Source organism: Pantherophis guttatus, chromosome 3 (genome assembly GCF_059756535.1).
Source record: "Pantherophis guttatus breed Tessera chromosome 3, ASM5975653v1, whole genome shotgun sequence".
NCBI classification, from domain to species: Eukaryota; Metazoa; Chordata; class Lepidosauria; order Squamata; family Colubridae; genus Pantherophis; species Pantherophis guttatus.
This window is the reverse complement of record NC_142065.1, coordinates 194,542,823-194,559,728: the sequence shown is the minus strand read 5'-3', so window position 1 is coordinate 194,559,728 and position 16,906 is coordinate 194,542,823.

Below are 16,906 nucleotides of genomic sequence, written 5' to 3'. Positions count from 1 at the left end.
TTCTCCAAAGCACCAGAAGGCTGGACAAGAAGCAATGGGTGGGAACTAATCAAGGAGAGAAGCAATTTAGAACTAAGGAGAAATTTCCTGACAGAACAATTAATAAGTGGAACAACTTGCCTCCAGAAGTTCTGAATGCTCCAACACTGGAAATTTTTAAGAAGATGTTGGATAACCATTTGTCTGAAGTGGTGTAGGGTTTCCTGCCTGGGCAGGGGGTTGGACTAAAAGACCTCCAAGGTCCCTTCCAACTCTGTTATTTTATTTTATTTATTTATTTACGTACTGTAGTATGATACGTTAATATATCAAACCATGATGTGCAGTTCTCTTTGGGACATTTGCCACTACTAAAAAGCTTTTTTTTTTAAATTTGATTTATATGCCGCCCTTCTCCGGAGACTCAGGGCGGCTTACAATGCGCTAAACAATAGCCTTCATCCTTTTATATATTTATACAAAGTCAGCTTATTGCCCCCACAACTGGGTCCTCAATTTACCTACCTTAGAAAGGATGGAAGGCTGAGTCAACCTTGAGCCTGGCGAGATTCGAACCTGCAGTAATTGCAGGCAGCTGGTCTTAATAACAGGGTGCTTTAGACCACTGTACTACCAAGGCTCGTTTTAATTGTATTAAAGCTTGTATTAATGCTACTAAATGATAGCTACTATCTGTCTGTGGAGATTTTCATGGTTGTCTCAAAGGTGCTTTGGCCTCAACAGCTCGCAGAGAGAGTGCTAATGACCAGATGATTGCAAAGAAATACAATATTTCTATTCCCTCCCATCCTATGAAAATCTATTCTTCCTTTGTCCCACCACCCAGTCTCAACTGTCAGTACCTATCCTTCCATCCGCCCATCATCAGAATTGATGAAGCTTCTTGGATGAGAAGTGAAACATTTTCTTCTTCTTCCTCTTCCTCCAGTGGAATGGCTTGCCTTCAGAAGTTGTGGGAGCTTCATCCCTGGAGGCTTTTAAGAAGAGATTGGACAGTCATTTGTCTGAAATGGTATAAGGTTTGGACTAGAAGACCTACTCTGTTATTCTGAATATAGTCTTTCAAAATTCTCCAGGTGGAGAAATTTGTGGTCTCTTTCCTTGGGATATAACAAGATTGACAACTCGAGGTGAATGCAAATCATTGGAGAGATAATTGTATAATTAAGGATAGAACATTTATAGTCACACCTTGGCCACCTTGTAACTAAATTAGTGTTAGAATATTACATTCTACCTGTAAGAAATACTGTGAAACTCTCTCCTCCTTTAAAAGAATTTCAAAAGCAATTTCTCATTCATTAAATTGAATGAGAATGGGTTGTTAAAATGCACTTGTGCACTAATCAGAAATGAGACTGCTTCAGCTTGTAACTTTGTTAAGCTAGTCATTGCCTGTAATAAACTAATTTGAACTTGATGTGAGTTTGTTGCTCCTGACGGGCATCTGTGTTTTCATTAATTGTGACTTCGTAACATTCCTATAAGTCATGGGCCAAAATAGACAAGATATCTGGAAAGTCCAACTTGGTTAGAATAGGAACTGTTATCATTTATGAACACTTTCATTAAAAATGTCTGGACCATTATTAATTACAGGGAACTATATTGAAAAGGGTTGCAGTGTCTCAGTAGCTAAGAGGCTGAGCTTGTTGACCGAAAGTGCAGCAGTTCAGCGGTTCGAATGTCTAGTGCTGCATAATGGGGTGAGCTCCCGTTACTTGTCTCAGCTTCTGCCAACCTAGCAGTTCGAAAGCATGTAAAAAATGCAAGTAGAAAAATAGAGACCACCTTTGGTGGGAAGGTAACAGCGTTCCGTGCGCCTTTGGCATTTAGTCATGCTGGCCACATGACCACAGAGATGTCTTTGGACAGCGCTGGCTCTTCGGCATTGAAATGGAGATGAGCACTGCCCCCTAGAGTCGTGAACAACTAACATATGTGCAAGGGGAACCTTTACCTTTACTTTTACCTTATATTCATTCAGTAAGACCCTCCCCTGAACATATTATAATTAAATAAACAACAAACAAAAAAAAAATAACATTCCACCCTATATTCTGATGCATACAGTCCAAAAAAGGAAACTGTTCTGCCCCAGCTCCAGATCCCAAGGAATGTGACACGCACAAAGCTCCAAAAACTCCATTTAATACAAACAGACCCCTTTCAAAATGCAGGCTTTCAATGCAAATGTCCTGCTATGAATTACAGAGAATAAACAAAGTCCGACAAGGGTTGGCAACCAGCCCAGAAACCACGATGTAACAAGAAACCCACTCTCAAAATGCTCTGCATAGTAATTAAATGTTGTTTCCAGCAGCGTCTGCTATCTATGAGCGAACTTAAATAGGCTAAGGGAGTGGCCAATTAGCCCCAAGCCTTACTCTCGAAGAGACCTCTTCCTCAGTAGCCACTCCTGCCTTTTGGCAGCCCTGCATGCTCGAGCATTGAGAAGAGGCTCCTCCACTTCACTCTCTTCACTTGAAGGAGCCTCTGGAGGTTCTGAAGGCCCTGGCTGAGTCTCTGCCTCTGGCACTACATCCTCTTCAGCCTCCTCGCTGTCTGACTCGAGCGCCGGCTGCACAGGCTGCTGGCGCGACACCACACCAGCCTCCTCATTGTCGGGATCAGCCACAATCCTTGCAGGCCACTGGCAGGCCACAACAGAAACATGCAATCTAATTTGCTATCTAATTTAAGATAAGGTATAGATTAGTTTTAAGATTCTGTTTTTTTTCAGATTTACAGGAACAGACTGACTATAAAGTACAGACCGATTTGTTAGTGATGCTTAATCACTGCTATCGATGACAGATTTACATTAGAACAGAATAGAGTTTTGAATTTAAATTGAAAAAAATGTTTTTGGATCATTTAGGGTTGCTCATGTATCCTCTACTGGCAATTCCTTAAACCAAATCTGTCTCTTCCAGGATTATTATGCTGCTGCAAAGTCATATAGAATATGGTGGGACATAAAAATGGTAATAAATTAATTAATTCAATATGCAATTGAATTAATTTTTCCTTTTAATTTGGCACAGTGCTATCTCAAAGGTGACTTGAGTAGGTCTGTTGATAAATTAGTTTTAAATGCAACTGTTCTCTCAGCTGAAATGGAGACAACAACTTCATTTTATATCTTATTGTTTAAGACAGTGTTTATCAAACTTGGCAACATGGAAACATGTAGACTTCAAGTCCTAGAATTACCTAGCCAGAATGTCTTCGAGTTTCCAGGTTTGAGAAACCAGGCAACTGGCTTAGCTATAGCCTTTTTAGCAGGGTTATATTGCAATAGCCTATATAATTTTGGGTGATATTTTTAATACCTTCACAGCAGAATAGAATAGAATAGAATAGAATAGAATAGAATAGAATAGAATAGAATAGAATAGAATAGAATAGAATAGAATAGAATTCTTTATTGGCCAAGTGTGATTGGACACACAAGGAATTTGTCTTTGGTGCATATGCTCTCAGTGTACATAAGGAGAATAAATAAAATCTTTTATTCATCAAGAATAAAAAGATACAACACTTAGTGATAGTCAAGGTTACTAATAAGCTATCAAATCGTACTAGGAAACAAATAAAAGCAATATAATTGAAAGATACAAGCAACATGGTTATAGTAATAAGTGGGAAGAGATAGATACTAGTAAGCAAGAGAAGAATAATTGTAATACAGTCTTAGTAAATTATTTGACAGTGTTTGTTAAGCAGAGTGATGTCATTCGGGAAAAAAACTGTCCTTGTGTCTAGTTGTTTTGGTGTGCAGTGCCCTATAGCATATTTTTGAGGGTAGAAGTTGGAACAATTTATGTCCAGTATGTGAGGAGTCTGTAGATATTTTCACAGCCCTCCTTTTGACTCGTGCAGTATACAGATTCTTAATGGAAGGCAGGTTGATTGATATCTGAATTTCCTGAAAAGCAATGATGGAAGAGTATCTCCCCAACTGCCTCCTTTAATTGGTCTGTACTAGAGGGCATAAATCTAATCTAATTAGATTAGAAATCTAATCCCACAAGTAATTTTCAATATATTTGCTTCAGGCTATATGGAATTAAAAATGGGTGTTGGCCTATTGGTTAAGATAGTGGGCTTGTCAACTGGAAGGTTGACAGTTTGAGTCCTAGTACATCATGATGGAGTGAGCATCTTCTCCTGTCCCAGCTTCTGCCAATTTAAGTAGTTTGCAATCATGCAAATAGGTACCACTTTGATGGGAAGATAACAGCATTCCATGATGCGCCTCTGCATATAGTTATGCCAGCCACATAACCACATGGCAACAATGTCTCCCTTGACTAGGAAATGGAGATGAGCACAACTTCCTAAAATTGGACATGACTGGGCAGGGGAAACGTTTATTTTAGAAAAAAAAGATTAGATTTAGACTTTATGAGCTCCTGTATATTAAGCTAAGCATTTACTAAGGTGAGTTAACTTTTCGACTTCAGTAGATCTAGTATCTTGCTGCTTGTTCCTGGTCCACCTTGCAAACTTGGAATTGGATTGGAGAAATCTGATTTTAGGGAATTATATAAAGTCATGACAGAATGCAGAATCGTAAGACAAAATGGATGTTTTACTGTCAGGGGAAGACCAAGTAGACCAGCATTTTGAGAGGGAAGAAGGTTCTACATGTAGACTATTCTCACAATACTTCCTACCCTGTTCATCTCACATGGACCTTTTTGTATAGGCATCACATGGAAGGATACCTCAGAATGATGCTTGGTGAAAGAACTATGTAGGACTGGGTAACTGCCAGGGGTGTGTTTCACTTACCTTTACCACTGGTTCACCACAGATGTGCGCGCACGCTCACTTTGCACATGCGCTGTCCTTCCACGCATGCACTTTGCTCACTCGCGCACCTTCTGCCCATGCACTCGACCTCAAAAACATGCCTATATAGCACAACTTGGAGCCAGGGCAGGTGGTTGGGCCCACCCGCGATTGTTGCCTGGACTGGTCCGAAGCAGCTGAATACCACCTCTGGTAACGAAATAGCTTAAATATATTACAAAGTGGCATATCCAGAGACAGATGGGAAAATGTGGGCTTGCTGCCAATTTCCAAACAAAATGGTCTGTTGATCTTGGTATTACTATCCTTGGTGACAGTCATGTGTTTATTTTTTTGTCTATATAGATCTTAAGAGGATGAACAATGAAATGGAAAGACCTCCACTGATATCTCATCTCTAACCCTTCCACAAATGATTCTGAAGAATTGTTTGAAAGAGCTTTCCAAACACAAAGGAAAGCATGAGTGGGCTTTCTATCATCAACACTATCAATGGAAATTTTTTAACTTTCCCCAGTGACTTGTTTTAGAAATGATCTTCAAATACCATCCAAAGAAGTTATTAATTGTGCAATTATTCAATGCTGGAATGAAAGGTACCCTGTTAAAAATTCTTACATAATCTGAGCTCATTATGATTAAGTAGAAATGCCACCAACATTAATGCATTATTTAACAGGATGGATTTAAACTGCCAGATGAAGATCTGAGATCTGAGACTTTATCAATTTATCATTTCTCTTCCTCAACAATCATTTCTGAGAAATTCTGGATTTTAAATTAAAGAGGCATAGCCGTAAATGCAAGGCTCAAAGAAATAATGCCATTTCAAACTTATAATATACTAATTATAACAACATCAAGTTGTATCTAAAAATAATCCATTTAGGGAATAACAACAGTAAGCAAATCCCACATGCAGAAGAGTTGGTTACTTAGCTGCAAAATTGCTGCTGCTGCTGTTGCAATGATGAAGAAGATGATCATTGGTTGCACTGTCAGCCAGATGTTTATTTATATACCTATAGAGTCCTTCCCAAGAACCTGGGATAAGCAGATGTTGTTCTTTGATGGTAAAAGGTATTGCCACAGGATGTAAACTGTTCCAAATTGCCTTTTGCAATTAGTATTATTCTATACCTATAATATATTTTAAAAATTATTTTGTGGGGACAGTAGTGTGTACTTAATTATAAATATTTAAGTCATTCCATGATCTTTAAAAGATCTTTATCATCCTCTTTTAATAACCCCATAATCCCTTGCGAGGTGGGCAACTGAATGGAGCTGAGTGTTTACTGGCTGGATGCCCTTCCTGTTGCCAATGCGGAGTTATATTCAGCAGATATGTTCTCATATGTGCCCAGAAAGACAAATATCTGCCTCTACCTAGGATCGAACTCACAGGCTCCTGATTGTGAGAAGAGAGCTCCACCTCTAGGCCACCGCACCACTCTTTAAAGGTTCTTTATCACATAGTATAAATAGTATAAATCTTGCGCTTTATTAATTAATGATCAATATAGCAATAGCTCTTTGACTTATATACCGCTCCATAGTGCTTTACAGTAACGGTCCCCAAACTTTCCAACTCAGTGGACTGGTGCAGATGGTGGCGGCAGAGGGATGAGGGGATGGTTTCATGTGTGCTCACTGCTTTTACACATGCAGCTTTGTATGTGTGCACTCACTCACCACTTCCACAGCCCAGTTCCCAATGGGTGGTGGCCCAGCACTGAGCCGAGAATCAGGAGTTGGGGACCCATGCTTTGTAGCACTCTCTGAGAGATTTACAATGTCAGCGTATTTCCCCCAATAATCTGCGTCCTGATTTTACTGACCTCAGAAGGATGGAAGGCTGAATCTACCTTGAGGCAGTCAGGTTCGAACTCCCGGCTACAGGGAGAGTTAGCCTGGAATGCTGCATTCTAACCACTGCTCCATCATGGTTTTTGCTGTTCCTATTGATGGACTTGTGAAATATGTATACAAAGCTGTGCACAGCATAGAAAGTTATGAATACCACTGAAATGAATGTTCAAGCATTTATTTTAATTGTTTTAATTTTAATTTCTCCTAATTCATTTTTTTTAATGAGATGGACTAAACCCCTCTCATCAATGGAGTCTTGATTAAAGTTGTTTCTCATAATTCTCCTGTTAACTTGTTTCTATTGAAACAGATTCCTATTCCCATCATGGTTTAGGCATGGTAAATTCTAAAATAAGTGCCCTTTTAAAAATTAGATTGGGATTATCGTTTCATTATTGTTTATTTCAGTACTTAATAGACATTTCATTTTACAAAAAATAAAAAATAAAAAATAAATAAATCCACCAACTATTTGATTGCATAAATTAATGACAAGCAGGAGGATTTATTTTTGAGCAAGAGTTTATTAGAGTTTAATTGACTCTATCTCCCAAAACTTAATAACTCCTATCAGTGTCAATCTTTTTTCTTCCTTTTTAGGAAGATCTATTGCAAGTTAATTTTAAAAATTGAGTTATTTTCAATTATTTTTCACCTTTTACTGTAAGAGTCAAGTCTGGAAAAATAAGTTTGGAAAAAAATCACAACGAATTGAAGATTGCTGTTATTAAAAAAAAATGGGCATCTCCATTGCTCTATGGAGTAATTTGTTAGGTTAAAATAAATCTTTCCATATAATAATGTTCTTTCCATACTAGAAGCCAAAGTACTGAATTATCACTCTTAATCATATTTTAAAATTCAAATTTATTCCCCCCCCCTTCTTGTCCTCAAGCAATTGGGATTATCTTATTTTGAATCCAAGTTTCAAATTATGTTTAAACAGGAATAATTTCCAGGTTTGTCAAGATGATGTTCCAATTAGACAACAATGTGGTCAGAATGTAAGCGTGACAGAGGCAGCACTACGTCTACCATTTAATTGTGATGTCTCAAAGAAAGTTTGACACTATAAGTGTGTCTGTTAAAATGCTAAGCTAACAATTTAAGCAGCACAAAAAGCATGCAGAGAAATTTAAACATCTCTCTCCAGGCTCATGAAATCATATCTTAACAGAAAGGGGATAAATAGGCAATGCTTGCCAATGCTTTTTCTTCATTACACAAAATTGGTCATCAGAAAGTTCTTTTTACCCAATGTAGGTAAAACACTTTAAGTCAGTCCAAATCAGTGGTGAAATCCAATTTTTTTTACTACCGGTTCTGTGAGTGTGGCTTGGTGGGTGTGGCTTGGTGGGCATGGCAGGGGAAGGATACTGCAAAATCTCCATTCCCACCCCATTCCAGGGAAAGGATACTGCCAAATCGCCATTCCCACCCCACTCCAGGGGAAGGATACTGCCAAATCTCCATTCCCACCCCACTCTGGGGACAGCCAGAGGTGATATTTGCCGGTTCTCTGAACTACTCAAAATTTCTGCTACCGGTTCTCCGAACTGCTCATAATTTCTGCTACCGGTTCTCCAGAACCTGTCAGAACCTGCTGGATTTCACCCCTGGTCCAAATGACCCTGTAGTGATTGGGTAATGAGTTTGTGTCAGTATCCAAAGTAAAACCACTTTTACATAATTTGGGATAATTTACCCAGGTTTGGAAAGTACTGGTCTAAGGATTTATTTTCAAATGCTGGTTGCTATTGCTTAAAGGCACCATTATTGAAAGATATATCTTCACGATTACACCTTTTTTCTTACCTCCAGTCCATTGCTGAGGTCATGGGCCAGAGTTGACCCTAGTTGTTCTGGTATAGAAGTTGTTTTTCCTATTTCTCATCATACAAGGCTTGCCACTTGGTGAATCTATATACCACAGCAATGGGTCTGAGGCTGATCAGGTCAAGAACTGAAATTTACACAGGTTGTTCTGAATGAATGCAAATATACGTGTTCCAGGATAATGTTGCAGCATCCAATCTGGGTCAGTCATCAGGACCAGAGGTTTAATCTTCCAAGCTTTCAGACTTGTGTTGGAGCCCATCTTCAGGAAACAACTCTCTAGCACAAGGGTGTCAAACTCACGTCCCATGGGCCGGATGCATCATGCTCTGGCCACGCCCATGCCCAGTTTAGCGAAGGGGGAGAAAAGTCAAAATATGTCGTATGATGATGCCGTGACAATGCGAGTTTGACACCCCTGCTCTAGCAGAATGTGCCTAGAAAAGAGGTGGGGAACAATGGAACCCTTCATGATTTGTGGACTTCAACTCCCAGAGTTCCTGAGCAGTATGGATGGCTCAGGCATTCTGGGAATTGAAGTCTAGAAGTCATAAAAGGGGCATTCCCCCCCCCCCCAGCCCTATGCTGGAGAGATGTGCTACACAGGTTCTATTAGTCAAGTAATTCTGTTTCAGCTCACATTTCTTCTATATCCAGTAATTGGATGCTGCATCTCTACGGACATTTTGTCTTGAGTACAAAACTGTAAGAGAAGAGCAGGCAGGGCTGGGGGCACCAGGGGCTGTTTGTGTGTGTGTATGTATTAAATTCTGAATCTGCTGCACCAACTGGAGCTTTGTAGCTGACATATTTTGCACCTCTGTTTCCAAAGTGTCCTGATGGCATAGGAGTGTGTCTATCACACTATTCTATGCTGCTGCTCCAGCCTGCTGATCCAATGCCATGCTGGTAGTTCCCTCCCTCTTTCTTTCTTTCTTTCTTTCTTTCTTTCTTTCTTTCTTTCTTTCTTTCTTTCTTTCTTTCTTTCTTTCTTTCTTTCTTTCCTTTCTTTCTTTCTTTCTTTCTTTCTTTCTCTCTCTCTCTCTCTCTCTCTCTCTCCTTCCTTCTTCCTTCCTTCCTTCCTTCCTTCCTTCCTTCCTTCCTTTCTTTCTTTCTTTCTTTCTTTCTTTCTTTCTTTCTTTCTTTCTTTCTCAGCAAAAAACGTTTGTGAAGTTGATCGGTAGAAAGAATCAGGCTCATTTGTGTAGATTGTAGCAGAAATGATTTATTGAAATATACAAGAATCTGGTCAATTAATGATCAGTACCAAATTTGTGCTAAAAAGAGTCAATAGAATTCAAGGGGAATTGGCTTGGATCAAAAGGACTCTAAACTGATGTCATGCTTTACTCCCTCCCACTAGCTCCCTCCCACTAGGCATTTCACAACTCCTGGTTAACAATTTTATTAAGCAGTAATACTTTCAACTATTTTTAAAATACAATTTAATAGGAGATAGGTCTATCAGTCTTCTGATACATTATTATATCTCAAATTTAAATTGTTATTTATTCAAAAGAGAGGTCCTTGAGAAAGGAATGGAAAAATCCAGTTTCTAGGCAAGTTTCTTCTTAGAGGAGCAGCTTACCTAACTTTTTTCATTAGATAGGTTTATTGATTAGCCTATAGGCCATATCAAAGCACAAAGTTCAAGCACATATCACCAATAAAATCCTATACAAACAATTTAAAATAAGAGTAGGGTAAAATACAATAGTTATAGGATAAGATACAATATATTTTAACACATAAATATATAAAATAGAGTAAAATGACATAAAATTATATTTCGGTGTCACTCTTACAATCTACCCCATGTATGCAGATCTCAACCGGACCATTTTGTCTAAGTACTGCGCTGTATTAAATGTTATTTTCAAGTTCTGACCACACATAAAGTAAATTATTTTGATATGGGGATCCCAGCTTCCAGGCCTGTGGTGGTTCCTTCTAGTTCCTGGGAATATTGATCTCTTGATCTTCCATATTCATTCATTCATTCATTCATTCATTCATTCATTCATTCATTCATTCATTCATTTTATATCCATATCTTTTGGAAGACCAAATTATTGACATTCCTGTGGTTTCAGCTGTAAAGCAATAATCCTTGGCTGTACTTCTTCCCTGAATTCCTTGCTGATAATGTGAATCCTAAAGCAGCACCTAGGAATTCACGGGGTGTTTATTCCCATCAAGCTCAGCCTCAGGCTGCCTGAAGCTCCAAATTACTTTGAAATTGAGCCTTTTGAGTAGAATAGCTGATAATGGCTCAGGATTAAAGGCCTGCAATTTGATAGATGTCCAGCACTGTAGATACCATGAAGTGCTAGTGATGACAGAGAGGGTGAAAATTGCCAGAAGTGTTGAAGTCTGTGTTCAAGCGCTATTCCAAAGAGTTGTTTGAGAAGGACAGATGATCAGCAATACAACTATAAGGACAGTAAAACAGCAACAGATCCCGACCATTTTATTCTTCAGGGATCCTAAGGACCAAAAACAATCCGGAGCTTTTTCTCCCTTTTCCACTGACAGTCTGAAATAAAAAATCTAGATGCTGTGGAAAGAGATTCAAGAGAAAAGTGTTTTCTTTTTCTTTTTAATTTGCACCCACCCACCCTCATTTTGTATTACGGTGTTTCCCTGAAAATAAGACCCTGTCTTATATTTTTTTGAACCCTGAAATAAGCGCTTGGCCTTATTTTTGGGGAAGTCTTATTATTTTGGGACATGTGGAGGAAACCAGAGGAAGTGGCAGAGACCAGCTGCTCATGCTTTTAAATATTTTTGGGGAGGGCTTGGTTTTTTTGGGGGGGGGCTTATTTTAGCACATGCGCTCAAAAGCCCAATTGGGTTTATTATCAGGGGATCTCTTATTTTAAGGGAAACAGGGTAGAATTTTCTGAAGAGCACATATTTTATCACAATTGTTAACTGTCCCTTCTACAGTAACGACCAAATGAGAGGAAGTGACTGAAGTCCCATGGCACCATGTTGCCATGGAACACATTCTCATGGAACACAGTCTATATTCCTCTGTTCTCCATATAGTCCTCTGTTCAGAAGAGCAGTAGACTAGGAGGGAGAGAAATAGTCGTGCAAAACCCACCAGTTGCTTCTGTGATGATATCCAACATTATGTTGAGTGACACCATCCTTGCTGTTGAAGTACCGTAAAGGCAAGGTGTGAGAAAACACAATATACTGACTAAGCCAGTTAACAACAGACTGCAACAATGCAAACTAGTGCAATTTCACATTATTGTTCTCCCAAAGAAAACTCATTTATACAAATAGCATCCAGCTGTTTTTTTGAAAAACAAGAGTATACTGTTTATACCTTCTAATTCTTTAGATAATACCTGGACTCAGTCTTAGTCAAACAAAATTGTATTTCTCAGCCAACAATGATCTTTATAGCCTCCTTTCCCCCCCATAGTTGCCTTGTGGAGTCAAATCTACTGCCAAGTTAAGTTTGCAATCTCAAACTAGGTCAAGATTTGGTCTTTATTGGGAAAATAAGCAGAGAATTTTCATTCCTTGAGAAGGAAGAATATGCTAATCCAAATCTGAATCTGAATCTGAAATAGTCATTGAGTTGTGGGCTGCAGAGTGTATAATGGATGGATTTGGGATTATGGTAAAATAGCAGTGACAAAAGAAAGATTTTGTGACTCATATCTTTTCCTTCATTCTGTTGACCAAACTTGAGAATTTTCATAATTTTCATAAATCTTAATTTACCCAATTCAATCTAAGAGTGGCATATTTTTCATTGTATTTTGGTTAAAAATTTGAGGATCAGCTAATCTGTGGTTATCCATGGCTATATACAGGGTAATGATACTTTAAAAACATTACCATATATACTAATGGATATGCTCATGTTGTATAATATAATATTTAGCATATATTTTAGCACTTAAAATACTTGGCTTTTCTGTGAATATATATATATAATAATAGTCACTTTAAAAAAAACATGGCAACATTTCCCCAACATTTCTTTTAATCATGAAATTTAGATTGCTAGCTATTTCTTTCTTTTTCCTTTATGCTTACATTGCTTTAGATACCTCAGTTCTTTAAATTTTTCTTCTCTATGTAAGGCTATAATTTCATCTGTGCGGTCTGCACTTCCCTCTCGATAGACAAGTAAAAAGTGATTTTCTCTGCAATCTTCACAGAGAGAAAGAGGGTTCCCCAGTGGTTTCCATTTGAGCATAAGTGATCAACGATTTTGAAATAATAGTATAGTACATAGAAGACAATTCCTGTCAGAAATGTATTTCATAAACTTCTGATTAACTTTTTAAAAGTTTTTTTTAAGCAGAAACAAAGATGCTTGTCAGTAAAATAGAATGAACATCAAAGTACATGTTAGAAGGTTGTGAAGCACTTCTAAGGTCTTATTATGTGCTTATCTATGTGTTACTATTTTAGCCCTTTTTTGGCTGAGGATTGTTTTTTTTAAAAAACAAATCAAAACATTTCAGAGAAAAAATAAACAGAATATATGGACTGGACAGGGAAAACCTTTATCTTTGTATGTATAGAATGAGTGTGTCAAGTTTAAACCATTTTGCTTCTTTCAAATGAATTGGGAGGGAGGGAAGGGTGAAATAGATTGCTGAGAAAATGCGCATGGACCATGAGAGCCTGGCAACCATCAAGGTTACCACTGCAGGTGCTTGAGAAAGAGATGGGCTGTTCCCATAACAAAAGAACGTCTCATAATTGGACAATATGATCAGCCAGGGTTGGGGAGAAAGAGAAGCTATTGTTTAACTAAGCAATCATTTGAGCGGGAAAACCAGAGCTGGTTTTCGTTCTTCAGTACCAAATTGGTGTATCCAATAAAGTTTTACTTTTGGGGATTCAAAGTTTCTGAGAGTGTTTCCTTGCTTTGGGTTCATTAGTAGGACTGTTGACAGAATGAGACAGAGAAATGTAATTGCTTTTTTTTTCAACAATATTTCTCAATTCCAGTCTATTTCTTTTAGTGCTCCAAAATATGGTCTAGAGGATTAATTATGCAAACCTTGTCTTCTTCTTTTACTAATTTATTTCTTTATCTTAAGAGATTTTGTAGCAAAAGTATAAAAATGAATGCTGAAAGACAGTAGTGAAATAGGAGACAAAAAGGCAATTTGCTCTTTTTGAGTTTTGGTCCACACTTTTTTAAGAACGATACAGGATAAAAGTTACCTCTACTTAATACTTTGTTGTATCCTGCTGAGTTTCTTCTTTTTTTCTTTCACAGAAGCTAAGCAAATAAAAGACAGTTTAACCTGAGAAAACATGTCAAAATATAATTTATATAAAGTTACTCTCAATTGAAATCCAGACCACTGCAGCACATTCATTATTTTTAAAGACTATTCTAGTTAACATAGCTATGTTGTTAGTTGCAAAGTCATGTCTGACCCATTGTGACCCCATGGACAATGTTCCTCCAGGCCTTCCTGTCCTCCATCCTTTGGAGTCCATTTAAGCTCACGCCGACTGCTTCAGTGACTCCATCCAGCCAGCTCATTCTCTGTCATCCCCTTCTTCTTTTGCCCTCAATCGTTCCCAGCATTAGGTTCTTCTCCAGTGAGTCCTTCTTTCACATTAGGTGACCAAAGTATTAGAGTTTCATCTTCAAGATCTGGCCTTCTAAAGAGCAGTCAGGGTTGTTCTCCTCTAGGACTGACCGGTTTGATCGCCTTGCAGTCCAAGGGACTCACAGGAGCCTTCTCCAGCACCATAGTTCAAAGGCCATAAACAGTACTAAAAGGAGAAGGAAAAAAAAGCATAGCTATAGAAATCACAATTGTCTGATATACCTTTTTGTCAAGTATAACCATGACAAGTTTAATCTCTTCTTTCCAAGACACTTTTTTTTTTTAAAAAGCACACTAGTTGGTTTCTAATAACAACAGTGACAGCATGTCAAGCTCAGGGCTGTTGGTCATCTTGTCACATCCTTACCAAATGTATACACTGTTTTACTTGGTAGAAGCTGAAACAAGAGATAACACATTTTCTTACTGACAGTAGGGAACACGGCAATCCTGACAAGGGGGAGAAAAAAAGCTGAAGACTGAAAAGAGAGGTAGAGGATGATAGCAAAGAAAAAGGATGGTAAACCAAAAAGGATTCTAGGCAGTATTGGCTGTTGAAGGCTTTTTGGTTACAGGAAAGCCTCAGGCAAGACTCTTGAAGTAGAAGTCCAAAGATAACTGAAGAATGAAATGGACAATGAGAACATGTCTTCCTTGTACAGATGATTTCCAAGGGTGTCTGAAGAGAGAAAGGATGCTGAGAGAAACTGCCAGCCCGCATAATGAACTATATATCTAGCTCTTAGTAAGTTGTTGAAGTAGATGTAGAAATAGTATTCCATACAGATTGTACACAGTTGGCTGCATAAGTATCTAGAAGAGGAATAATTCATTATCAATGCATGACCAGGTACAGATAAATCAGGCTGGTGTTTTTTGGTTTTATTGTTATTTATCAGAAAAGGGAGGAAGGGGAGCAGAAGAAAATAACAATGCTATATTGAAATTAATGCTTTACATGAGTGTAAGCACAACTGGTGACGTGTCTTATTTTGATAATGAAAAAGGGGAAAATGTGAGACACTGATAATGCTGAAAATCAGGAAAATTATTCAGCCCCATAATATAACAATCACGAAAATCCAAGAATTTGTCCTTCCCATAAAAAAAATTAATGCCAGTAATTCATCTTCTTGAAATATCTTAAACGTATTAACATGGAAATTCCTCCAAGTCCCTTTATCAATCTTGAGGTAATATTGATTTTTTGGAGTTTGTATCTTTGCTTAGAAACTCACTTGGATTTTTAATGATTCTGTGTGTATATATGTGCATAGTTTAAATATTTATATCTACAAATACAGACTTTTATTTCTTGGAATATTTTTTCCAAAGAATTCAGACACCAAGTAAAGCTCCAATTATAGACATGTCATGCATACATTAGGGCTTAGAGTTGCTATATGATACTTTCTATAATTTATGCTCACACATTGGCATCCTTCAGTCTCAAGACTTTGGTATCTTGCTCTGGAAAGAGGTCCTAAAACAGCATCTAGTGTGACTAAAAAGGCCAATTCGAGAGTGGCAATCCCTTCCACACTGAGGGCAGATACATTCTGTCCCCTGCCCAGCCCCCAGATTTCGCTGGTTCCGGGATTGCCTCTTTGCTTCAGCCTGCCGAACAAGTGTCTCTTTGAATTGGAGAAGGCCATCCTGCGACTTTAGCCTCCAAGCTGAACGATCGGAGGTCAAGGTTTCCCAGTTGTTAATGTCCATTCCCAGGGCCTTTAGGTCCCTCTTGCAGATATCCTTATATTGCAGCTGTGGTCTCCCTCTGAGGCGCTTTCCTTGCACTAATTCTCCATACAGGAGATATTTTGGAATCTGGCCATCAGCCATTCTCACAACATGCCCCAGCCAGCGTAGACATCGCTGTTTCAATAGTGTATACATGCTAGAAATTCCAGCACATTCCAAGACTGCGCTATTTGGAATTTTGTCCTGCCAGGTGATGCCAAGAATTAATCAGAGACAGCACATATTATAGGTGTTCAACTTTCTCTCCTGCCGTGCATAGAGGGTCCAAGACTCACTGCAGTACAAGAGTGTGCTCAGGACGCAGGCTCTATAGACCTGGATCTTTGTATGTTCTGTCAGCTTCTTATTAAGCCATACTCTCTTTGTAAGTCTGGAAAATGTGGTGGCTGCTTTACCAATACCAATACCAATTTATATTATGATTGGATTATATAAATTAATTGTATAATTGTGTATTTTACTAAATAATATAATAATAAATAGGTTTGCATACAATAATTTATTGATCAGTTTTTAGGCTCTGAGTATCATTCAGCTGCTTTGTAAGTGATGGAAGGGATTATAATATCAAAGTTAGACATAACAGAAGGTTAAGGGCATCTTTGATAATGTCCATCTGACATGGTAAAAGGTAAACAAATGAAATGAAAGTAATATTACCTCTGGTAGATGTATTTTCTTAGACTAATTACAAAAATTAGTCTATGAGTCTTGTCATATATAAACAATTAGCATTTAATAGAGGACAAATTGGATAGTATGAAGTGGATTTGTCTGTAGGTTATATGCCTTTATTAGCTCTTTTTCATTTCATTAGCTCATTTTCATACTTAGAGATAAAGATAGTAAGCTCTTACGTGAACGGAATGTAACATGAGATAATGAGATATATTAAATATATTAAATGTAAAATATAAAATAAAGAAAAAGAAAACAATAAAAAGAACTAAGAGTCTAAGACAAAAGAAAGAGGGAAGAAAGATAAAAGCAAGAATATAATAATAAGAAAA